This window comes from Rattus norvegicus, chromosome 1 (genome assembly GCF_021556685.1).
Source record: "Rattus norvegicus strain SHRSP/BbbUtx chromosome 1, alternate assembly SHRSP_T2T, whole genome shotgun sequence".
In the NCBI taxonomy this organism is placed as follows: Eukaryota; Metazoa; Chordata; class Mammalia; order Rodentia; family Muridae; genus Rattus; species Rattus norvegicus.
The window spans coordinates 121,610,964-121,635,388 of record NC_141534.1 but is presented as its reverse complement, the minus strand read 5'-3'; the positions used below and the strand labels follow the sequence as shown (position 1 = coordinate 121,635,388).

Below are 24,425 nucleotides of genomic sequence, written 5' to 3'. Positions count from 1 at the left end.
CTAGCACATAAAATCTGAAATGCACAAGTCTCATGAAAATTTGATTAAAGTATACGTAAGTGTTCGTGTATTGTCCTTCCAATATTACTCAGGTAAATTCAGCTTTGCCTTGGTTTCTGACAATGTTTAGCAATTGAAAGATTTGATTGGTGTATATGATCAAGAGAATGTTTGATCCCCTTCATTAATGATTTGGTTTTGGGTACCTATTGACCTATTGATCGCTTAGGGAAGTAACTTTCCATGTGTTGGGAATGTCAGCATGGAAGTGGATGTTGCAAGAGGGATTCTGCTAAGTGGCATCATACATTAGACTTCTTAAACAGCCTCCTTAAAATTAACAGGATTGTATGAACTGAAGGGATACAATTGCCCTCATATCTTGCTCTTTCCTTTTAAGAGAGGACAGTCTTCAAATTCAAGCTAGGTCTATCCTTATTCCACACAAGAGCACTGGGCCATTGTACCCTCTGCTATTGCAAGTGAGGATTCAAATTCTGAGGCAGTGTTGGCAGCCCAGGTAAGCCATGGTGCAGGTGAAATTACATTATTGACAGTTTTGTCCTGCCTGTGTCTGGGTCAATGATGACAACAGAAAGTCAAGAACAGAATGATGACATAAAAATCATGCTCAATAGGATTACGCTGAGGCCCAACCAGGGAGCCAGGGTAACAAGCACTACTTTGTCTCTTTGAGGACTACTTGCGGGACTCATCTGAGCTGCTCTGATGAACTTGTGCACTATTCCCTCTGCGGGAACCTGGACAATATTAGTGCAACTGTGCTGGCAAACACTGCCTGCCAACTAGCACCTAATCTCATAATCTGCTTGTGTGCAAGTCTGCAACACCAACACTGTCATCATTACCCTCTCTGCTCTAATGTCTTGCAGTCACCTGGCATCACCCCAGCGGTCCAGTGGATCACTACTCCCAGGTGATTGAAATGATCACGATTAATGGATTGAACTTCCTATAAGATATTCCTCAGTATTTTGACCAATAATTTCAGCCCATCAAAGGTTTCTTAATTAAAAATAATGCAATCCCAGTCAGAAATGTATTTCACTTCTAAGTATGTTTTGTTGCTTTGAACTGCACTATTAAATATGTAGAGAAATTCCTTTCTACCTGTAGTTCATACAGCCATAAAATTGAATTTCTTGGAAGAGATCCTAGATGATACTATCTACACAAATGGAGGTTTCTGGAATATGAATATACCTTTTGAATTTGGAGAAATTTCAGTCCACACACAGGCTCACAAATCCAAGCTGGTGCACAGAGATCGATTTCCAATGGCAAGGGGAACCCAGGAATAAGTCTTTAGTTTAGAGATGAAGATATTGGCGATAAATTTTCTGCATCAAAAGACACTCCAAGAATTATTGCCCCGAAGAGAGCTTCCCGAAATTTTTCACGTAACTCTCAGGCCACAGGGAACCTAGCCAGTAGGGTAGATTGAAGTTGAAGGTGTGGCTTTGGCTACCAATTCCCTTCTATGTGTCATCACACTGCTTCATTCTTGATCTTACTAAAGTTTACTTCAGTATTCATCAGAAAACAAATGCTATCAAGGAGATGGTTTCTGGAGCTCTTGGGACAGAGGAACGTGATGTCAATGGGATACTTGCAAACACCAACTGATCTAGTCACACGAATTTTGGTCACATTCTCAGTTTGATCACATGGCAATCACTGAGTGCTAACGCTCAGGGATTCATGGCCAAAATACTTGTTGCTTTCCTCTGGGCAACAGATTCTCTTCAGCATTCACTTACCAGCTGTGGGAACTGATTGTTACCATGCAGTATGGAAATGGGGAGGAATGAACATAGCCTAGCACATAAAATCTGAAATGCACAAGTCTCATGAAAATTTGATTAAAGTATACGTAACTGTTCGTGTATTGTCCTTCCAATATTACTCAGGTAAATTCACCTTTGCCTTGGTTTCTGACAATGTTTAGCAATTGAAAGATTTGATCGGTGTATATGATCAAGAGCATGTGTCATCCCCTTCGTCAATGATTTGGTTTTGGGTACCTATTGACCTTAATGATCTCTTAGGGAAGTAACTTTCCATGTGGTGGGAATGTCAGCATGGAAGTGGATGTTGCAAGAGGGATTCTGCTAAGTGGCATCATACATTAGACTTCTTAAACAGTCTCCTTAAAATTAACATGATTGTATGAACTGAAGTGATACAGTTGCCCACACATCTTGCTCTATCCTTTTTAGAGAAGACAGTCTTCAAATTCAAGCTAGGTCTACCCCTATTCCTCTCAAGAGCGCTGTGCCCTTGTGTCCTCTGCACTTGCATGTGAGGATTCAAATTCTGAGGCAGTGTTGGCAGCCCAGGTAAGCCATGGTCCAGGTGAAATTGCATTATTGACAGTTGTGTCCTGCCTGTGTCTGGGTCAATGATGACAACTGAAAGTCAAGAACAGAATGATGACATAAAAATCATGCACAATAGGATTACCCTGAGGCCCAACCAGGGAGCCAGGGTTACAAGCACTACTTAGTCTCTTTGAGGACCACTTGCGGGACTCATCTGAGCTGCTCTGATGCCCTTGTGCTCTTTTCCCTCTGTGGGAATCTGGACAATCTTAGTGCAACTGTGCTGGCAAACACTGCCTGCCAACTAGCACCTACTCTCATAATCTGCTTGTGTGCAAGTCTGCAACACCAACCCCGTCATCATTACCCTCTCTGCTCTGATGTCTTGCAGTCACCTGGCATCACCCCTGCGGTCCAGTGGATCAGTATTCCCAGGTGAGTGAAATGATCACGATTAATGGATTGAACTTCCTATAAGATATTCCTCAGTATTTTGACCAATAATTTCAGCCCATCAAAGGTTTCTTAATTAAAAATAATGCAATCCCAGTCAGAAATGAATTTCACTTCTCAGTATGTTTTGTCGCTTTGAACTGCACTATTAAAAATGTAGAGAAATTCCTTTCTACCTGTAGTTCATACAGCCATAAAATTGAATTTCTTGGAAAAGATCCTAGATGATACTATCTAAACAAATGGAGGGATCTGGATTATGAATATACCTTTTGAATTTGGAGAAATTTCAGTCCACACACAGGATCACAAATCCAAGCTGGTGCACAGAGATGGATTTCCAATGGCAAGGGGATCCCAGGAATAAGACTTTAGTTTAGAGATGAAGAAATTGGCGATAAATTTTCTTCATCAAAAGACACTCCAAGAATTATTGCCCCAAAGAGAGCTTCGCGAAATTTTTCACGTAACTCTCAGGCCACAGGGAACCTAGCCAGTAGGGTAGATTGAAGTTGAAGGTGTGGCTTTGGCTACCAATTCCCTTCTATGTGTCATCACACTGCTTCATTCTTGATCTTACTAAATTTTACTTCAGTATTCATCAAAAACAAATGCTATCAAGGAGATGGTTTCTGGAGTTCTTGGGACAGAGGAACGTGATGTCAATGGGATACTTGCAAACACCAACTGATCTAGTCACATTAATTTTGGTCACATTCTCATTTTGATCACATGGCAATCACTGAGTGCTAACACTCAGGGATTCATGGCCAAAATACTTGTGGCTTTCTTCTGGGCATCTGATTCTCTTCAGCATTCACTTACCAGCTTGGGGACTGATTGTTCCCACGCAGTATGGAAATGGGGAGTAATGAACACAGCCTAGCACATAAAATTTGAAACGCACAAGTCTCTTGAAAATTTGATTAAAGTATATGTAACTGTTTGTGTATTGTCCTCCCCATATTACTCAGGGAACTTCACCTTTATCTTGGTGTCTGACAATGTTTAGCAATTGAAAGATTTGCTCAGTGTAAATGATCAAGAGCATGTGTGATCCCCTTCCTCAATGGTTTATTTTTGGGTACCTATTGACCTTAATGATCTCTTAGGGTAGTAACGTTCCATGTGTTGGGAATGTCAGCATGGAAGTGGAAGTTGCAAGAGTGATTCTACTCAGTGGCATCATACATTAGACTTCTTAAACAGTCTCCTTAAAATTAACATGATTGTATGAACTGAAGGGATACAATTGCCCTCACATCTTACTCTTTCCTTTTTAGAGAGGATAGTCTTCAAGTTCAAGCTACGTCTCCCCTTATTCCACACAAGAGCGCTGTGCCCTTTTATCCTCTGCACTTGCAAGTGAGGATTCAAATTCTGAGGCACGGTTGGCAGCCCAGGTAAGCCATGGTGCAGGTGAAATTACATTATTGACAGTTGTGTCCTGCCTGTGTCTAGGTCAATGATGACAACAGAAAGTCAAGAACAGAATGATGACATAAAAATCATGCTCAATAGGATTACGCTGAGGCCCAACCAGGGAGCCAGGGTTACAAGCACTACTTAGTCTCTTTGAGGACCACTTGCGGGACTCATCTGAGCTGCTCTGATGACCTTGTGCTCTTTTCCCTCTGTGGGAACCTGGACAATCTTAGTGCAACTGTGCTGGCAAACACTGCCTGCCAATTAGCACCTAGTCTCGTAATCTGCTTGTGTGCAAGTCTGCAACAGCAACCCTGTCATCATTACCCTCTCTGCTCTGATGTCTTGCAGTCACCTGGCATCACCCCTGCGGTCCAGTGCATCACTATTCCCAGGTGAGTGAAATGATCACGATTAATGGATTGAACTTCCTATAAGATATTCCTCAGTATTTTTACCAATAATTTCAGCCCATCAAAGGTTTCTTAATTAAAAATAATGCAATCCCAGTCAGTAATGAATTTCACTTCTCAGTATGTTTTGTCCCTTGGAACTGCACTATTAAAAATGTAGAGAAATTCCTTTCTACCTGTAGTTCATACAGCCATAAAATTGAATATCTTGGAAGAGATCCTAGATGATACTATCTACACAAATGGAGGGATCTGGAATATGAATATACCTTTTGAATTTGGAGAAATTTCAGTCCACACACAGGCTCACAAATCAAAGCTGGTGCACAGAGATGGATTTCCAATGGCAAGGGGAACCCAGGAATAAGACTTTAGTTTAGAGATGAAGAAATTGGCGATAAATTTTCTGCATCAAAAGACACTCCAAGAATTATTGCCCCAAAGGGAGCTTCGCGAAATTTTTCACGAAACTCTCAGACCACAGGGAACCTAGCCAGTAGGGTAGATTGAAGTTGAAGGTGTGGCTTTGGCTACCAATTCCCTTCTATGTGTCATCACACAGCTTCATTCTTGATCTTACTAAAATTTACTTCAGTATTCATCAGAAAACAAATGCTATCAAGGACATGGTTTCTGGAGCTCTTGGGACAGAGGAACGTGATGTCAATGGGATACTTGCAAACACCAACTGATCTAGTCACACGAATTTTGGTCACATTCTGAGTTTCATCACATGGCAATCACTGAGTGCTAAGGCTCAGGGATTCATGGCCAAAATACTTGTTGCTTTCTTCTGGGCAACAGATTCTCTTCAGCATTCACTTACCAGCTGTGGGAACTGATTGTTACCATGCAGTATGGAAATGGGGAGGAATGAACATAGCCTAGCACATAAAATCTGAAATGCACAAGTCTCATGAAAATTTGATTAAAGTATACATAACTGTTCGTGTATTGTCCTTCCAATATTACTCAGGTAAATTCTCCTTTGCCTTGGTTTCTGACAATGTTTAGCAATTGAAAGATTTGATCGGTGTATATGACAAACTGCATGTGTCATCCCCTTCATCAATGATTTGGTTTTGGGTACCTATTGACCTTAATGTTATCTTAGGGAAGTAACTTTCCATGTGTTGAGAATATCAGCATGGAAATGGACGTTGCAAGAGTGATTCTGCTAAGTGGCATCATACATTAGACTTCTTAAACAATCTCCTTAAAATTTACATGATTGTATGAACTGAAGTGATACAATTGCCCTCACATCTTCCTCTTTCCTTTTTAGAGAGGACAGTCTTCAAATTCAAGCTATGTCTCCCTTATTCCACACAAGAGCGCTGTGCCCTTGTACCCTCTGCACTTGCAAGTGAGGATTCAAATTCTGAGGCAGTGTTGGGACCCAGGGAAGACATGGTGCAGGTGAAATTACATTATTGACAGTTGTGTCCTGCCTGTGTCTGGGTCAATGATGACAACCGAATTCAAGAACAGAATGATGACATAAAAATCATGCTCAATAGGATTATGCTGAGGCCCAACCAGGGAGCCAGGTTTACAAGCACTACATTGTCTCTTTGAGGACCACTTGCGGGACTCATCTGAGCTGCTCTGATGACCTTGTGCTCTTTTCCCTCTGTGGGAACCTGGACAATATTAGTGCAACTGTGCTGGCAAACACTGCCTGCCAAATAGCACCTACTCTCATAATCTGCTTGTGTGCAAGTCTGCAACACCAACCCCGTCATCATTACCCTATCTGCTCTGATGTCTTGCAGTCACCTGGCTTAAACCCTGCGGTCCAGAGGATCACTATTCCCAGGTAAGTGAAATGATCACGATTAATGGATTGAACTTCCTATAAGATATTCCTCAGTATTTTTCTAATAATTTCAGCCCATCAAGGTTTCTTAATTAAAAATAATGCAATCACAGTCAGAAATGAATTTCACTTCTCAGTATGTTTTGTCCATTTGAACTGCACTATTAAAAATGTAGAGAAATTCCTTTCTACCTGTAGTTCATACAGCCATAAAATTGAGTATCTTGGAAGAGATCCTAGATGATACTATCTACACAAATGGAGGGATCTGGAATATGAATATACCTTTTGAATTTGGAGAAATTTCAGTCCACACACAGGCTCACAAATCCAAGCTGGTGCACAGAGATGGATGTCCAATGGCAAGGAGAACCCAGGAATAAGACTTTAGTTTAGAGATGAAGAAATTGGCGAAAAATTTTCTGCATCAAAAGACACTCCAAGAATTATTGCCCCAAAGAGAGCTTCGCGAAATTTTTCACGAAACTCTCAGGCCACAGGGAACCTAGCCAGTATGGTAGATTGAAGTTGAAGGTGTGGCTTTGGCTACCAATTCCCTTCTAAGTGTCATCACACAGCTTCATTCTTGATCTTACTAAAATTTACTTCAGTATTCATCAGAAAACAAATGCTATCAAGGAGATGGTTTCTGGAGCTCTTGGGACAGAGGAACGTGATGTCAATGGGATACTTGCAAACACCAACTGATCTAGTCACACGAATTTTGGTCACATTCTCAGTTTGATCACATGGCAATCACTGAGTGCTAACGCTCAGGGATTCATGGCCAAAATACTTGTTGCTTTCCTCTGGGCAACAGATTCTCTTCAGCATTCACTTACCAGCTGTGGGAACTGATTGTTACCATGCAGTATGGAAATGGGGAGGAATGAACATAGCCTAGCACATAAAATCTGAAATGCACAAGTCTCATGAAAATTTGATTAAAGTATACGTAACTGTTCGTGTATTGTCCTTCCAATATTACTCAGGTAAATTCACCTTTGCCTTGGTTTCTGACAATGTTTAGCAATTGAAAGATTTGATCGGTGTATATGATCAAGAGCATGTGTCATCCCCTTCGTCAATGATTTGGTTTTGGGTACCTATTGACCTTAATGATCTCTTAGGGAAGTAACTTTCCATGTGGTGGGAATGTCAGCATGGAAGTGGATGTTGCAAGAGGGATTCTGCTAAGTGGCATCATACATTAGACTTCTTAAACAGTCTCCTTAAAATTAACATGATTGTATGAACTGAAGTGATACAGTTGCCCACACATCTTGCTCTATCCTTTTTAGAGAAGACAGTCTTCAAATTCAAGCTAGGTCTACCCCTATTCCTCTCAAGAGCGCTGTGCCCTTGTGTCCTCTGCACTTGCATGTGAGGATTCAAATTCTGAGGCAGTGTTGGCAGCCCAGGTAAGCCATGGTCCAGGTGAAATTGCATTATTGACAGTTGTGTCCTGCCTGTGTCTGGGTCAATGATGACAACTGAAAGTCAAGAACAGAATGATGACATAAAAATCATGCACAATAGGATTACCCTGAGGCCCAACCAGGGAGCCAGGGTTACAAGCACTACTTAGTCTCTTTGAGGACCACTTGCGGGACTCATCTGAGCTGCTCTGATGCCCTTGTGCTCTTTTCCCTCTGTGGGAATCTGGACAATCTTAGTGCAACTGTGCTGGCAAACACTGCCTGCCAACTAGCACCTACTCTCATAATCTGCTTGTGTGCAAGTCTGCAACACCAACCCCGTCATCATTACCCTCTCTGCTCTGATGTCTTGCAGTCACCTGGCATCACCCCTGCGGTCCAGTGGATCAGTATTCCCAGGTGAGTGAAATGATCACGATTAATGGATTGAACTTCCTATAAGATATTCCTCAGTATTTTGACCAATAATTTCAGCCCATCAAAGGTTTCTTAATTAAAAATAATGCAATCCCAGTCAGAAATGAATTTCACTTCTCAGTATGTTTTGTCGCTTTGAACTGCACTATTAAAAATGTAGAGAAATTCCTTTCTACCTGTAGTTCATACAGCCATAAAATTGAATTTCTTGGAAAAGATCCTAGATGATACTATCTAAACAAATGGAGGGATCTGGATTATGAATATACCTTTTGAATTTGGAGAAATTTCAGTCCACACACAGGATCACAAATCCAAGCTGGTGCACAGAGATGGATTTCCAATGGCAAGGGGATCCCAGGAATAAGACTTTAGTTTAGAGATGAAGAAATTGGCGATAAATTTTCTTCATCAAAAGACACTCCAAGAATTATTGCCCCAAAGAGAGCTTCGCGAAATTTTTCACGTAACTCTCAGGCCACAGGGAACCTAGCCAGTAGGGTAGATTGAAGTTGAAGGTGTGGCTTTGGCTACCAATTCCCTTCTATGTGTCATCACACTGCTTCATTCTTGATCTTACTAAATTTTACTTCAGTATTCATCAAAAACAAATGCTATCAAGGAGATGGTTTCTGGAGTTCTTGGGACAGAGGAACGTGATGTCAATGGGATACTTGCAAACACCAACTGATCTAGTCACATTAATTTTGGTCACATTCTCATTTTGATCACATGGCAATCACTGAGTGCTAACACTCAGGGATTCATGGCCAAAATACTTGTGGCTTTCTTCTGGGCATCTGATTCTCTTCAGCATTCACTTACCAGCTTGGGGACTGATTGTTCCCACGCAGTATGGAAATGGGGAGTAATGAACACAGCCTAGCACATAAAATTTGAAACGCACAAGTCTCTTGAAAATTTGTTTAAAGTATATGTAACTGTTTGTGTATTGTCCTCCCCATATTACTCAGGGAACTTCACCTTTATCTTGGTGTCTGACAATGTTTAGCAATTGAAAGATTTGCTCAGTGTAAATGATCAAGAGCATGTGTGATCCCCTTCCTCAATGGTTTATTTTTGGGTACCTATTGACCTTAATGATCTCTTAGGGTAGTAACGTTCCATGTGTTGGGAATGTCAGCATGGAAGTGGAAGTTGCAAGAGTGATTCTACTCAGTGGCATCATACATTAGACTTCTTAAACAGTCTCCTTAAAATTAACATGATTGTATGAACTGAAGGGATACAATTGCCCTCACATCTTACTCTTTCCTTTTTAGAGAGGATAGTCTTCAAGTTCAAGCTACGTCTCCCCTTATTCCACACAAGAGCGCTGTGCCCTTTTATCCTCTGCACTTGCAAGTGAGGATTCAAATTCTGAGGCACGGTTGGCAGCCCAGGTAAGCCATGGTGCAGGTGAAATTACATTATTGACAGTTGTGTCCTGCCTGTGTCTAGGTCAATGATGACAACAGAAAGTCAAGAACAGAATGATGACATAAAAATCATGCTCAATAGGATTACGCTGAGGCCCAACCAGGGAGCCAGGGTTACAAGCACTACTTAGTCTCTTTGAGGACCACTTGCGGGACTCATCTGAGCTGCTCTGATGACCTTGTGCTCTTTTCCCTCTGTGGGAACCTGGACAATCTTAGTGCAACTGTGCTGGCAAACACTGCCTGCCAATTAGCACCTAGTCTCGTAATCTGCTTGTGTGCAAGTCTGCAACAGCAACCCTGTCATCATTACCCTCTCTGCTCTGATGTCTTGCAGTCACCTGGCATCACCCCTGCGGTCCAGTGCATCACTATTCCCAGGTGAGTGAAATGATCACGATTAATGGATTGAACTTCCTATAAGATATTCCTCAGTATTTTTACCAATAATTTCAGCCCATCAAAGGTTTCTTAATTAAAAATAATGCAATCCCAGTCAGTAATGAATTTCACTTCTCAGTATGTTTTGTCCCTTGGAACTGCACTATTAAAAATGTAGAGAAATTCCTTTCTACCTGTAGTTCATACAGCCATAAAATTGAATATCTTGGAAGAGATCCTAGATGATACTATCTACACAAATGGAGGGATCTGGAATATGAATATACCTTTTGAATTTGGAGAAATTTCAGTCCACACACAGGCTCACAAATCAAAGCTGGTGCACAGAGATGGATTTCCAATGGCAAGGGGAACCCAGGAATAAGACTTTAGTTTAGAGATGAAGAAATTGGCGATAAATTTTCTGCATCAAAAGACACTCCAAGAATTATTGCCCCAAAGGGAGCTTCGCGAAATTTTTCACGAAACTCTCAGACCACAGGGAACCTAGCCAGTAGGGTAGATTGAAGTTGAAGGTGTGGCTTTGGCTACCAATTCCCTTCTATGTGTCATCACACAGCTTCATTCTTGATCTTACTAAAATTTACTTCAGTATTCATCAGAAAACAAATGCTATCAAGGACATGGTTTCTGGAGCTCTTGGGACAGAGGAACGTGATGTCAATGGGATACTTGCAAACACCAACTGATCTAGTCACACGAATTTTGGTCACATTCTGAGTTTCATCACATGGCAATCACTGAGTGCTAAGGCTCAGGGATTCATGGCCAAAATACTTGTTGCTTTCTTCTGGGCAACAGATTCTCTTCAGCATTCACTTACCAGCTGTGGGAACTGATTGTTACCATGCAGTATGGAAATGGGGAGGAATGAACATAGCCTAGCACATAAAATCTGAAATGCACAAGTCTCATGAAAATTTGATTAAAGTATACATAACTGTTCGTGTATTGTCCTTCCAATATTACTCAGGTAAATTCTCCTTTGCCTTGGTTTCTGACAATGTTTAGCAATTGAAAGATTTGATCGGTGTATATGACAAACTGCATGTGTCATCCCCTTCATCAATGATTTGGTTTTGGGTACCTATTGACCTTAATGTTATCTTAGGGAAGTAACTTTCCATGTGTTGAGAATATCAGCATGGAAATGGACGTTGCAAGAGTGATTCTGCTAAGTGGCATCATACATTAGACTTCTTAAACAATCTCCTTAAAATTTACATGATTGTATGAACTGAAGTGATACAATTGCCCTCACATCTTCCTCTTTCCTTTTTAGAGAGGACAGTCTTCAAATTCAAGCTATGTCTCCCTTATTCCACACAAGAGCGCTGTGCCCTTGTACCCTCTGCACTTGCAAGTGAGGATTCAAATTCTGAGGCAGTGTTGGGACCCAGGGAAGACATGGTGCAGGTGAAATTACATTATTGACAGTTGTGTCCTGCCTGTGTCTGGGTCAATGATGACAACCGAATTCAAGAACAGAATGATGACATAAAAATCATGCTCAATAGGATTATGCTGAGGCCCAACCAGGGAGCCAGGTTTACAAGCACTACATTGTCTCTTTGAGGACCACTTGCGGGACTCATCTGAGCTGCTCTGATGACCTTGTGCTCTTTTCCCTCTGTGGGAACCTGGACAATCTTAGTGCAACTGTGCTGGCAAACACTGCCTGCCAAATAGCACCTACTCTCATAATCTGCTTGTGTGCAAGTCTGCAACACCAACCCCGTCATCATTACCCTATCTGCTCTGATGTCTTGCAGTCACCAGGCATCACCCCACTGGCCCAGTGGATCAGTATTCCCAGGTGAGTTAAATGATCACGATTAATGGATTGAACTTCCTATAAGATATTCCTCAGTATTTTGACCAATAATTTCAGCCCATCAAAGGTTTCTTAATTAAAAATAATGCAATCCCAGTCAGAAATGAATTTCACTTCTCAGTATGTTTTGTCCCTTGGAACTGCACTATTAAAAATGTAGAGAAATTCCTTTCTACCTGCAGTTCATACAGCCATAAAATTGAATTTCTTGGAAGAGATCCTAGATGATACTATCTACACAAATGGAGGGATCTGGAATATGAATATACCTTTTGAATTTGGAGAAATTTCAGTCCACACACAGGATCACAAATCCAAGCTGGTGCACAGAGATCGATTTCCAATGGCAAGGGGAACCCAGGAATAAGACTTTAGTTTAGAGATGAAGAAATTGGCGAAAAATTTTCTGCATCAAAAGACACTCCAAGAATTATTGCCCCAAAGGGAGCTTCGCGAAATTTTTCACGAAACTCTCAGGCCACAGGGAACCTAGCCAGTATGGTAGATTGAAGTTGAAGGTGTGGCTTTGGCTACCAATTTTCTTCTATGTGTCATCACACTGCTTCATTCTTGATGTTACTAAAGTTTACATCAGTATTCATCAGAAAACAAATGCTATCAAGGAGATGGTTTCTCGATCTCTTGAGACAGAGGAACGATATATCAATGGGATACTTGCAATCACCAACTGATCTAGTCACACGAATTTTGGTCACATTCTCAGTTTGTTCACATGGCAATCACTGAGTACTAACGCTCAGGGATTCATGGCCAAAATACTTGTTGCATTCCTCTGGGCAACAGATTCTCTTCAGCATTCACTTACCAGCTGTGGGAACTGATTTTTACCATGCAGTGTGGAAATGGGGAGGAATGAACATAGCCTAGCACATAAAATCTGAAATGCACAAGTCTCATGAAAATTTGATTAAAGTATACGTAAGTGTTCGTGTATTGTCCTTCCAATATTACTCAGGTAAATTCACCTTTGCCTTGGTTTCTGACAATGTTTAGCAATTGAAAGATTTGATCGGTGTATATGATCAAGAGCATGTTTGATCCCCTTCATTAATGATTTGGTTTTGAGTACCTATTGACCTATTGATCGCTTAGGGTAGTAACGTTCCATGTGTTGGGAATGTCAGCATGGAAGTGGAAGTTGCAAGAGTGATTCTACTCAGTGGCATCATACATTAGACTTCTTAAACAGCCTCCTTAAAATTAACAGGATTGTATGAACTGAAGGGATACAATTGCCCTCACATCTTACTCTTTCCTTTTTAGAGAGGACAGTCTTCAAGTTCAAGCTACGTCTCCCCTTATTCCACACAAGAGCGCTGTGCCCTTTTATCCTCTGCACTTGCAAGTGAGGATTCATAATCTGAGGCAGTGTTGGCAGCCCAGGTAAGCCATGGTGCAGGTGAAATTACATTATTGACAGTTGTGTCCTGCCTGTGTCTAGGTCAATGATGACAACAGAAAGTCAAGAACAGAATGATGACATAAAAATCATGCTCAATAGGATTACGCTGAGGCCCAACCAGGGTGCCAGGTTTACAAGCACTACTTAGTCTCTTTGAGGACCACTTGCGGCACTCATCTGAGCTGCTCTGATGCCCTTGTGCTCTTTCCCCTCTGTGGGAACCTGGACAATCTTAGTGCAAGTGTGCTGGCAAACACTGCCTGCCAACTAGCACCTAGTCTCATAATCTGCTTGTGTGCAAGTCTGCAACACCTACCCCGTCATCATTGCCCTCTCTGCTCTGATGTCTTGCAATCCCCTGGCATCACCCCTGAGGTCCAGTGGATCACTATTCCCAGGTGAGTGAAATGATCACGATTAATGGATTGAATTTCCTTTAAGGTATTCTTCAGTATTTTGAATGTCATGCGCCCAATGTCCCACCAGCAAGAACGACGCGTTGCAACAGGATTCTTCTGCGAGGAATCCTTTACTGTGTTACAGCTCTTCTTAGTGTTGCAGCTCTTCTTAGTGTTAAACCTCTTCTCAGTGTTACAGCTCTTCTCAGTGTTACAGCTCTTCTGAACAGGGACCCCGAGGAGCAAAGTCGCTCGGCTTATAAAGACAACGGTATGCTAATTATCTCTCAGGGATTGGTGGGGCTTGGATCACCCCACTACTTGTTCTCCAGGGATTGGCGGAGAATGAATCGTCTCATTAGCATATTAACGGTCAACTAACACCTGGTGCATAAACCGCACATGTGCAGTACCGCTGTTCACCACTAGAGGGAGCCCTAGCAAGGGGACAAGCCTGCACATGCGCAGTAAGTCGTTTATATCCAGACAAGGCTGGATGTCGGCGCCATCTTTGTTTCGCCGTGCCGCTCTCTACATCTCCCCCTTTTTTGTTTAATAAAATGACTGGTCTAGTTCTGGGTGTCATGTCAATCTTGTCATTGCTCCTGTCTTAGGTCGTTCTCATCCAAACTCGTCCTTACCCGTCATAGAGTTACCCTATCGCCACCAGGCCCCGTGTCTTAGGTTGGTCCGAGTTCGAGGAAAGTTGCCCGTCCCTGGATACAATGACTCCACATGACTGTGACAAAAATGATCTAGGGCGAATTCTTGATCTTTCAAAGAGGCCAGCCATATGTTGGGAGAAGTACCCTTTTTAATGGTGGTCATAGCCTGGTAAACAACCACTTTGTGTCTGGCATGTTCTCTTTTTAAACAGCCAATAAGCCAGAGACCTACTCTGCATCCCAGGAGGACAATAGCTCCCCAGGACAAACATGCCCGCCCACTCCTTAACAAGGGAGAAAGCATTGGTAATCCATGAGGTAAAGTCTTCAACTGTGATGGGGTCCAGCCTAGTGCTGTTGAGGACAGCAATCTGCATCAGCAATTGTCTTGATAGTTGCTCTGCTTTCATGGACCAGTTTCCTTTCAGATAATTTGAGATTTCTTTGTTCTGTTGAAAATTCTGAGAAAAGTTAGCTCACAAAAGAATAATGCATAAACCTCGAAGGGAGGAAACACAAGACAGCTGTGTCATATGCTACAGTGCTTCAATTGTTCTTGAACTAAATCTATCCTTTGATTGGCTAATAGAAGGCCAGATGCCAAATAGGTATTAAATTCTTCTTGTATCTCTAGTGCCACTGCAGTTCTGATTGACATTCTCAGCCGTCTGTATTTGATTGGTCATAGCGATTGCAGCTGTGGTAGCTGTGGCAGCAGACAGCAGAATGGCTGAAATTATGGCTGCCATTATTCCAAAATCTCTTTTGGCTCTCAGCAAATTAAGAATAGGAAAGCTATCTGGGTTTGCCTCCACTGGGATTGGCACAAAGGAGGGAATCTTAACCATCACTGCGGTGTCATTGGTGCCATCCCAGCATTCAGCTAAATAGCAGACTACATCAGAGCTATTACAATTTAAAGCACCACTGCTTACATTAGTGCTTATCAGAAAAAAAGGTGATCTAGCACATACTGAAGTACTAGTGGCAGTATTATTTACCAAGAGGTTATTATATTGAATATTAATCAACCTGGTATCACCTTTTTCTGGTAGCTGAAACATTATACAGCACGAAGTTCTCTCCCATCAACCTAGCAAAGGGGGTCAGGGATGTATATAACCCTTGCTCATTGGACAGCACCCATCGAAACCAAGGCCAGAGATTATGCTTGTCAGTCTTATTCTCAAAACAGTAGAATTGCTATGAACTGGCATGGGTACTGGCCAGGATCTGGCAATAGCCCACAGGGTGAGCGAATTAACCTGTATTACCATTCCCAGTAGTAATAGTAGGGTTCGTAGTCTCATCTTCAGGAAGAGCAGAAAGCAGTTTTCGAGTCAAACGCTCAGGTACCCAAATTGGATTTTCTTGATTTTTCGGAAAAACACAAATCGCTCCCCTGGATCGTATTAGAATAGGATCCGGGCCTTTCCATTCTCCAGTGAGTACATCCTTCCACTTCACCTGATCCTTGGGTGGGATAGGCCACTGCCCATGGCGTTCTGCCGCCGAATAGTCATGGGCGTCTAAATTTAAGAAATTTAAAGTAAGAAGTGCAGTGGAGATGGCAACCTTGGGGGTTGGCGGCACCTCACCAATTCCCCCTTTTTGTTTATTTAAATAAGCCTTTAATGTGCGATGGGCACGTTCAATGATTCCTTGGCCTTGAGGATTATAAGGAAGTCCTGTCAGGTGTGCAACACCCATCTGATTGCAGAAATGTTTAAACTTTTCTGAAGTATAAGCAGGGCCATTGTCGGTCTTGAGCAGCCTAGGAAGACCCCAAGCACTCCAAGCCTCAAGACAGTGGGCAATGACATGAGAGGCCTTTTCCCCAGACAAGGGAGAAGCAACTATGACCCCGGAGCATGTATCGATGGAAACATGCACATACTTTAATTTTCCAAAGGCAGGGACATGGGTAACATCCATCTGCCAAACCTGCAGGGGTCGAAGGCCACGGGGATAAATGCCCACAGGTGGGGTGGTAATAAACGCACTGCAATAACCGCAGCGAAGCACTATTTTTCTGGCCTCTGCTCTAGAAATAGGAAAACGTCTGCGTAAGGTCTCAGCAGTAACATGAAATAAAGAATGGAACTGGGTGGCAGCTTCCACAGGAGTCAGCACAGCAAACGTAGTGGCTCTAGTAGCCAAATCGGCCAGGTTATTCCCATGAGGCATTGGGCCAGGCAACCCTGAATGAGCCCTTATATGGGTGATGAAAAAAGGGGAATGCCGAGATAGTAACTCCTGCTGGATCTCCAGAAACATGGAAGCCACTGTACTAGTGGTTCTAATCATTCCCGCAACTTCTAAAGATTTAACTGAATTAACCACATAGGAGGAATCTGAAACAATACTTAATGGACTAGGGAACACTCGGAGCACTTCCAATACAATCTGACACTCAACTAATTGAGGGGAATTAGGGGTAAATTGCTTAGTTACCACTTTACCGTCATGCACATAACTACCCAAACCAGTTTTCGATCCATCCGTATAAACAATATCCCCTGCCTGAAGGGGTTCCATGCTGGTAACCCGGGGAAACACAAGGGGATGACATTTTGCAAAGGTCAAAATGGGGTGCCTGGGGTAGTGATTATCAAACACCCCTGAAAAGATGCACACAAGTATTGCCCAGTCATCATTTGTAGCAGCCAGCACTTGGAGCTGTTCTGCAGTATAGGGTATAACAATTTTTATTGGATGTTTACCAAAATGAGTTACAGCTACTTTTAGTCCTCTCATAGCCAATCTTGCCACCGCTGAGGGGTACCACTCTATGGTTTTAGCCGGAGAGGCTTGTGGGTGAATCCAAAGTAAGGGGCCATTCTGCCATAACACCGCAGTGGGTAATTTAGCAGTTTGCAAAACACATAGCTCAAAAGGTTCATCAGGTTGTATCCTTACTAATTGAGCCTCAGAAAGAGTCTTCTCCACCTTTTGGAGGGCCTCTACAGCCTCCATAGACAGGGATCGCGGGGATGTTAATTGCGGATCCCCTTTCAATATATCAAACAAAGGTTTTAACTCAGCAGTAGATATTTTCAGGAATGGCCGTAGCCAATTAATATCTCCCAAAAGTTTTTGAAAATCATTTAAGGTTCGTAGGTGATCTCGCCTGATTTCAATTTTTTTGTGGAGTAATAACTTCTGGATGTACAACGGCTCCTAAAAACTTGCCCATCAGCGATCTCTGAACCTTTTCAGTAGCTATAGTTAGCCCAAACTGTTGGAAATGTTTACTTAAGTCAGCATATGCTATCTCAAGCTCTTGAGGTTTGGATCCACAAAGGAGTATATCATCCATGTAATGAAGAATCGTTAGTGATGGATATTGCCCTCTGACAGGGGTCAGGGCCTGTTGTACATATAACTGACAAATAGTGGGGCTGTTTGCCATCCCCTGGGGCAAGACTTTCCATTGATAGCGCTCATCAGGCTCCACATGATTTATTGCAGGCAGAGTAAAGGCAAACCTCTCTTTATCCTTAGGATGTAAAGGAATAGAGAAAAAGCAATCCTTAATATCTATTATAATAAACTCCCATTGCTTTGGAAAGGCAGAAAGAAGCAAAAGACCGCGTTGGACTGATCCATACAATTGCATTTGTGCATTAATTGCTCTAAGATCATGCAATAGTCTCCATTTTGCTGACTTCTTTTTTATAACAAATATTGGAGTATTCCAGGGTGAGCTTGAAGGTTCCAAATGTCCTAATTGCAACTGTTCCTTTACTAATTGGTGAGCGGCCTCCAGCTTTTCAGAGGAGAGAGGCCATTGAGGAACCCATAAAGCTTCCTCTGTTATCCACGGTATGGGCATAGCCCCCTCAATGGCCCCTAAGAAAAACCCAGATCGTGACGATCGGGTTTTGCAGTGGGTTGAATTGGCTCTGTAGTTCCTTGGTGATGCTTACCAATGCCTTTTCCTGGGACATACCCCATATCCCTTACCATTCTCTGTGCTGGTAGGGAATTCTCATTCATAAGTTTAAGCCCTAACTCAGCCAAAATATCTCTTCCCCATAAGTTGACAGGTAAAGGAAGAACATATGGGACGAAACTACCCTCCTGTCCTTCTGGGGCTTTCCACTTTAAGGGCCTAGAGCTAATAGTTGGACTAGCTTCATAACCTAAACCTTGTAATGAATGGGAAGATTGAGTAATGGGCCATTTTGTAGGCCACCATTTAATGGAGATAATGCTTTTGTCTGCCCCTGTATCTAGAATTCCCTCAAATGTCTTTCCTTCAATGGTTAGGATCAGAGTAGGTCGAGCGTGTAAATAGACCATAAGATATGCTGAATCAGTGCCCGTAGAGCCGAAACCCTTCTTCCCTCTTTTTGTACTTCCCGATTTAAACTGGGCGTGATAACTGGGTAAAACAAGCAATTGTGCAATCCGGTCACCTGGGGAAATGGAGAAGAGACCTCATGGGGAGGAGCACATGATCTTCAACTGGCCCTCATAATCTTGATTAATAACCCCAGGATGTACCACCAATCCTTTAAGAGTAGTAGAGGAGCGTCCTAAAAGCAGCCCAACTGTATTGGGTGGTAAAGGGCCATGAAAGTCAGAGGGGATAGGCTGCACCCCCATTTGAGGGGTTAGGACGATTCTGGAGGTGGCACGGAGGTCTAATCCTGCGGAACCCGGAGTGGCTCTCCTGGGGAAGTTTGATGAGCCCAGGTTACTGGGGAGCTGGTTGCCCCATATATTTGAGGGCCCTGAGGACGGGGGCCCCGTTGGACGTTTTTTGACATATCCAAGGGTTTCCCCGTTATGTCCTTTACTGACCTGCACTCATTGGCCCAATGTTTCCCTTTCTTACACTTTGGACACAGTCCTGGGGCTTTCTTTGGATTAAAGCCAGGATTCTGATTCCTGCACTCCCTTTTCATATGACCGGGCTTTCCACATTGGAAACACGTGATGCCTCTGCTAGAGAGGCCAGGCCGCCTTTGTCCTTGTAATATAGCCGCGGCTAGACCGGTATTGGTAAGTGGTCCTCCTATTTCCCTACAGGCTTTCATCCAAGCCTGCAACCCCTTAGATTTCCAGGGGAGGATTGCATTGCGGCACTCTTTGGTACATTGTTTAAAAACTAACTGTTCTATTAAGGGCATGGCCTGGTCTTGGTCTCCAAAAATCCTACCAGCAGCCTCCATCATGCGGGCCACAAAATCTGAGAAAGGCTCACTTGGTCCTTGGATGACCTTGGTCAGGTTCCCGGACACCTCTCCTCTGTTAGTTAGAGCTTTCCATGCCTTGACAGCACTAATAGCAACCTGGGCATATACCTCCAAGGGGAAGGCAGTTTGATTATTGGCCCATTGCCCTTGTCCAGTTAACATGTCAAATGTCCAGGCAGGTTGTCCTGCTGCTGCATTTGCACGTGCTTGTGCTTGGCAAGCATCATGCCACAATGCCTTCCACTCAATATACTGTCCCATGCTAAGGAGACAGGCCTTTGTCACAGATTGCCAGTCTGCTGGAGTCATGGCAATGCTTGCTAGTCTTTCTACCTGTGACATGGTAAAATTAGCAGTAACCCCACAGGCACGAACAGACTCTGCCAGTTGCTTAACTTGCTTGTGCTCTAGGGGCTGATGAGAACGAACGCCATCGTCCTCAAACACAGGAAACATTTGCCTAAGTGCTCGCTGTGTTTCAGGTGGACAGAAAGAGTACTCACACTTCCCCTCTATATAAGGCGGGGGAGTGGAGGCCACCGAGGCATTAATAACTTTCGGTTTCTTCACAGTGGCTCTCCACCTAGGCCCATATCTTTCTTCCTCATATCTGGCTGCCTCTTCCTTTAATTCCTCCTCCTCCGACTCTGACAACTCTTGCTCAGAGTCACTACCAGTCAGTTCTAAGGCTTCTGATTCTTTTAATGGATACAAAGTATCCTCTCCAGATGACTTGTACTTCATCCTCCGGGGTACACCTATTTTTTCCTCCAGCGGCATTTCTTCCGCCTTTTGTATCTCTTTCACTTTTGTTTTAGTAACCTTTTCCTTTTTGCGCACTCCTAATTTCTCACTCTGCTCCGTTTCTGACATGCTCTCTTGAATGTTCTGTCCTGCCTTGACTATGTCCTCACATTTTAACACAACTAGTAAGAAGACAACAGTCACTATAAAAACAAGCAACAATCCCTCCATGGCAAGACTAAATCCAAAAAGGGGCATGCCTCTCGGAGCTTGCCTTTTAATTTACCTTCTCGCAGTTCTGAATCCTCTTCAGCACACTGAAGGGTCGCCTCGGCACCGGAACTGTTGGTTCTCAGGTATAGGCACCACTTGTCGCGCGCCCAATGTCCCGCCAGTAAGAACATCGTGTGGCAACAGGATTCTTTTGCGAGCAAGCCTTTACTGTGTTACAGCTCTTCTTAATGTTACAGCTCTTCTCAGTGTTACAGCTCTTCTCAGTGTTACAGCTCTTCTTAGTGTTACAGCTCTTCTCAGTGTTACAGCTCTTCTGAACAGGGACACCGAGCAGCAAAATTGCTCGGCTTATATAGACAACAGTATGCTAATTATCTCTCAGGGACTGGTGGGGCTTGGATCACCCAACTACTTGTTCTCCAGGGATTGGCGGAGAATGAATCATCTCATTAGCATATTAACGGTCAACTAACACCTGGTGCATAAACTGCACATGTGCAGTACCGCTGTTCACCACTAGAGGGAGCCCTAGCAAGGGGACAAGCCTGCACATGCACAGTAAGTCGTTTATATGCAGACAAGGCTGGATGTCAGCGCCCTCTTTGTTTCGCCGCGCCGCTCTCTACATTTGAACAATAATTTCAGCCCATCAAAGGTTTCTTATTTATAAATATGCAATACCAGTCAGAAATGAATTCCACTTCTCAGTATGTTCTGTCCCTTTGAACTGCACAATTAAAAATGTAGAGAAATTCCATTCTACCTGTAGTTCATACAGCCATAAAATTGAATTTCTTGGAAGAGATCCTAGATGATACTATCTACACAAAAGGAGGGATCTGGAATATGAATATACATTTGAATTTCGAGAAGTTTCAGTCCACACACAGGCTCACAAATCCAAGTTGGTGCGCAGAGATCAATTTCCAATGGCAAGGGGAACCCAGGAATAAGACTTTACTTTAGAGATGTAGAAATTGGCGATAAATTTTCTGCATCAAAAGACACTCCAAGAATCATAACCCCAAAGAGAGCCTGTCGAAATTTTTCATGTAACTCTCAGGCCACAGGGAACCTAGCCAGAAGGGGAGATTGAAGTTGAAGTCGTGGCTTTTGCTACCAATTCCCTTCCAGGTATACTCACACTGATTCATCCTTGATCTTACTAAAGTTGACTTCAGTATTCATCAGAAAAAAAAAGCTATCAAGGAGATGTTTTCTGGAGCTCTTGGGACAGACGAACGTGATGTCAATGGGATACTTGCAAACACCAACTGATGTAGTCACACAAATTTTGGTCACATTCTCAGTTTGATCACATGGCAATCACTGGGTGCTAACAATCAGGGATTCATGGCCAAAATACTTGTTGCTTTCTTCTTTGCAACGGATTCTCTTCACCATTCACTAACCAGCTGTGGGAACTGAATGTTACCATGCAGTACGGAAATGGGCAGGAATGAACATAGCTCGGCACATAAAATTTGAAATGCACAAGTCTCTTGAAAATTTGATTAACGTATATGTAACTGCTCGTGAATTGTTCTCCCCATATTACTCAGGGAACTTCACCTTTGCCTTGGTTTCTCAGGATGTTTAGCAATTGAAAGATTTGATTGGTGTAACTGATCCAGAGCATGTGTCATCCCCTTCATCAATGATTTGGTTTTGGGTACCTATTGACCTAATGATCTCTTAGAGAAGTAACTTCCCAGGGTGTTGGGAATGTCAGCATGGAAGTGGGACTGAATAAGTGATTCTACTCAGTGGCATCATACTTTAGCCTTCTTATACAGTCTGCTTTAAATTAACATGATTGTATGAAATGAAGGGATACAATTACGAAAACATCTTGCTCTTTCCTTTTTAGAGAGGACAGACTTTAAATTCAAGCTTGGTCTCCCCTTATTCCACAAAAGAGCGCTGTGCCCTTGTATCCTCTGCACTTGCAAGTGAGGATTCAAATTCTGAGGCAGTGTTGGCAGCCCAGGTAAGACATGGTGCAGGTGAAATTAAATTAGTGACAGTTGTGTCCTGCCTGTGCCTGGGTCAATGATGACTACAGAAAGTCAAGAACAGGATGATGACATAAAAATCATGCTCAAAAGGATTACGCTGAGGCCCAACTAGGGAGCCAGGATTACAAGCACTACTTTGTCTCTTTGAGGACAACTTGCGGGACTCATCTGAGCTGCTCTGTTGCCCTTGTGTTCTTTCCCCTCTGTGGGAACCTGGACAATCTTAGTGCAAGTGTGCTGGCAAACACTGCCTGCCAACTAGCACCTAGTCTCATAATCTGCTTGTGTGCAAGTCTGCAACACCAACCGGGTTATCATTACCCTCTCTGCTCTGTTGTCTTGCAGTCACCTGGCATCACCCCTACGTCCAGAGGATCACTACTCCCAGGTGAGTGAAATGATCACGATTAATGGATTGAAATTACTATAAGATATTCCTCAGTATTTTGACCAATAATTTCAGCCCATCAAAGGTTTCTTAATTAAAAATAATGCAATCCCAGTCAGAAATGAATTTCACTTCTCAGTATGTTTTGTCCCTTTGAACTGCACTATTAAAAATGTAGAGAAATTCCTTTCTACCTGTAGTTCATACAGCCATAAAATTGAATATCTTGGAAGAGATCCTAGATGATACTATCTACACAAATGGAGGGATCTGGAATATGAATATACCTTTTGAATTTGGAGAAATTTCAGTCCACACACAGGCTCACAAATCAAAGCTGGTGCACAGAGATGGATTTCCAATGGCAAGGGGAACCCAGGAATAAGACTTTAGTTTAGAGATGAAGAAATTGGCGATAAATTTTCTGCATCAAAAGACACTCCAAGAATTATTGCCCCAAAGGGAGCTTCGCGAAATTTTTCACGAAACTCTCAGGCCACAGGGAACCTAGCCAGTAGGGTAGATTGAAGTTGAAGGTGTGGCTTTGGCTACCAATTCCCTTCTATGTGTCATCACACAGCTTCATTCTTGATCTTACTAAAATTTACTTCAGTATTCATCAGAAAACAAATGCTATCAAGGAGATGGTTTCTGGAGCTCTTGGGACAGAGGAACGTGATGTCAATGGGATACTTGCAAACACCAACTGATCTAGTCACACGAATTTTGGTCACATTCTGAGTTTCATCACATGGCAATCACTGAGTGCTAACGCTCAGGGATTCATGGCCAAAATACCTGTTGCTTTCTTCTGGGCAACAGATTCTCTTCAGCATTCACTTACCAGCTGTGGGAACTGATTGTTACCATGCAGTATGGAAATGGGGAGGAATGAACATAGCCTAGCACATAAAATCTGAAATGCACAAGTCTCATGAAAATTTGATTAAAGTATACGTAACTGTTCGTGTATTGTCCTTCCAATATTACTCAGGTAAATTCACCTTTGCCTTGGTTTCTGACAATGTTTAGCAATTGAAAGATTTGATCGGTGTATATGACAAAGAGCATGTGTCATCCCCTTCATCAATGATTTGGTTTTGGGTACCTATTGACCTATTGATCGCTTAGGGAAGTAACTTTCCATGTGTTGGGAATGTCAGCATGGAAGTGGATGTTGCAAGAGGGATTCTGCTAAGTGGCATCATACATTAGACTTCTTAAACAGCCTCCTTAAAATTAACATGATTGTATGAACTGAAGGGATACAATTGCCCTCACATCTTGCTCTTTCCTTTTTAGAGAGGACAGTCTTCAAATTCAAGCTAGGTCTACCCTTATTCCACACAAGAGCGCTGTGCCCTTGTA

The 24,425-nt window shown here is 42.7% G+C and overlaps 2 long non-coding RNA genes and 9 other non-coding genes across 12 annotated transcripts; all 11 read left to right on the top strand.

Annotated features, from left to right (window-relative positions):
* The first annotated feature begins 310 nt into the window (after nt 1–310).
* Nucleotides 311–4,323, top strand: LOC148007404 (uncharacterized). Its single transcript, XR_015655061.1, has 3 exons — nt 311–937; nt 2,241–2,777; nt 4,079–4,323. It is a non-coding gene; the product is annotated as an uncharacterized LOC148007404 (long non-coding RNA).
* Nucleotides 577–654, top strand: LOC134485378 (small nucleolar RNA SNORD115). The gene has a single exon (XR_015656321.1). It is a non-coding gene; the product is annotated as a small nucleolar RNA SNORD115 (small nucleolar RNA).
* On the top strand, nt 2,417–2,494 carry LOC134485376 (small nucleolar RNA SNORD115). Its single transcript, XR_015656614.1, has one exon. It is a non-coding gene; the product is annotated as a small nucleolar RNA SNORD115 (small nucleolar RNA).
* On the top strand, nt 4,255–4,332 carry LOC134485375 (small nucleolar RNA SNORD115). The gene has a single exon (XR_015656534.1). It is a non-coding gene; the product is annotated as a small nucleolar RNA SNORD115 (small nucleolar RNA).
* Nucleotides 4,333–6,092: 1,760 nt separating this feature from the next.
* On the top strand, nt 6,093–6,169 carry LOC134485395 (small nucleolar RNA SNORD115). The gene has a single exon (XR_015656511.1). It is a non-coding gene; the product is annotated as a small nucleolar RNA SNORD115 (small nucleolar RNA).
* Nucleotides 6,170–7,929: 1,760 nt separating this feature from the next.
* On the top strand, nt 7,930–8,007 carry LOC134485389 (small nucleolar RNA SNORD115). Its single transcript, XR_015656612.1, has one exon. It is a non-coding gene; the product is annotated as a small nucleolar RNA SNORD115 (small nucleolar RNA).
* Nucleotides 8,008–9,767: 1,760 nt separating this feature from the next.
* Nucleotides 9,768–9,845, top strand: LOC134485388 (small nucleolar RNA SNORD115). Its single transcript, XR_015656533.1, has one exon. It is a non-coding gene; the product is annotated as a small nucleolar RNA SNORD115 (small nucleolar RNA).
* Nucleotides 9,846–9,960: 115 nt separating this feature from the next.
* On the top strand, nt 9,961–23,108 carry LOC148007403 (uncharacterized). Of its 2 annotated transcripts, XR_015646407.1 has the most exons (5): nt 9,961–10,128; nt 11,432–11,965; nt 13,268–13,387; nt 22,522–22,641; nt 23,015–23,108. It is a non-coding gene; the product is annotated as an uncharacterized LOC148007403 (long non-coding RNA). The 2 variants fall into 2 exon arrangements; XR_015646408.1 differs by lacking the exons at nt 22,522–22,641; nt 23,015–23,108 and adding an exon at nt 13,848–13,922.
* Nucleotides 11,606–11,682, top strand: LOC120100254 (small nucleolar RNA SNORD115). Its single transcript, XR_015656510.1, has one exon. It is a non-coding gene; the product is annotated as a small nucleolar RNA SNORD115 (small nucleolar RNA).
* LOC120100253 (small nucleolar RNA SNORD115) lies at nt 13,444–13,521 on the top strand. Its single transcript, XR_015656531.1, has one exon. It is a non-coding gene; the product is annotated as a small nucleolar RNA SNORD115 (small nucleolar RNA).
* Nucleotides 22,698–22,775, top strand: LOC134485386 (small nucleolar RNA SNORD115). Its single transcript, XR_015656522.1, has one exon. It is a non-coding gene; the product is annotated as a small nucleolar RNA SNORD115 (small nucleolar RNA).
* Nucleotides 23,109–24,425: the final 1,317 nt, after the last annotated feature.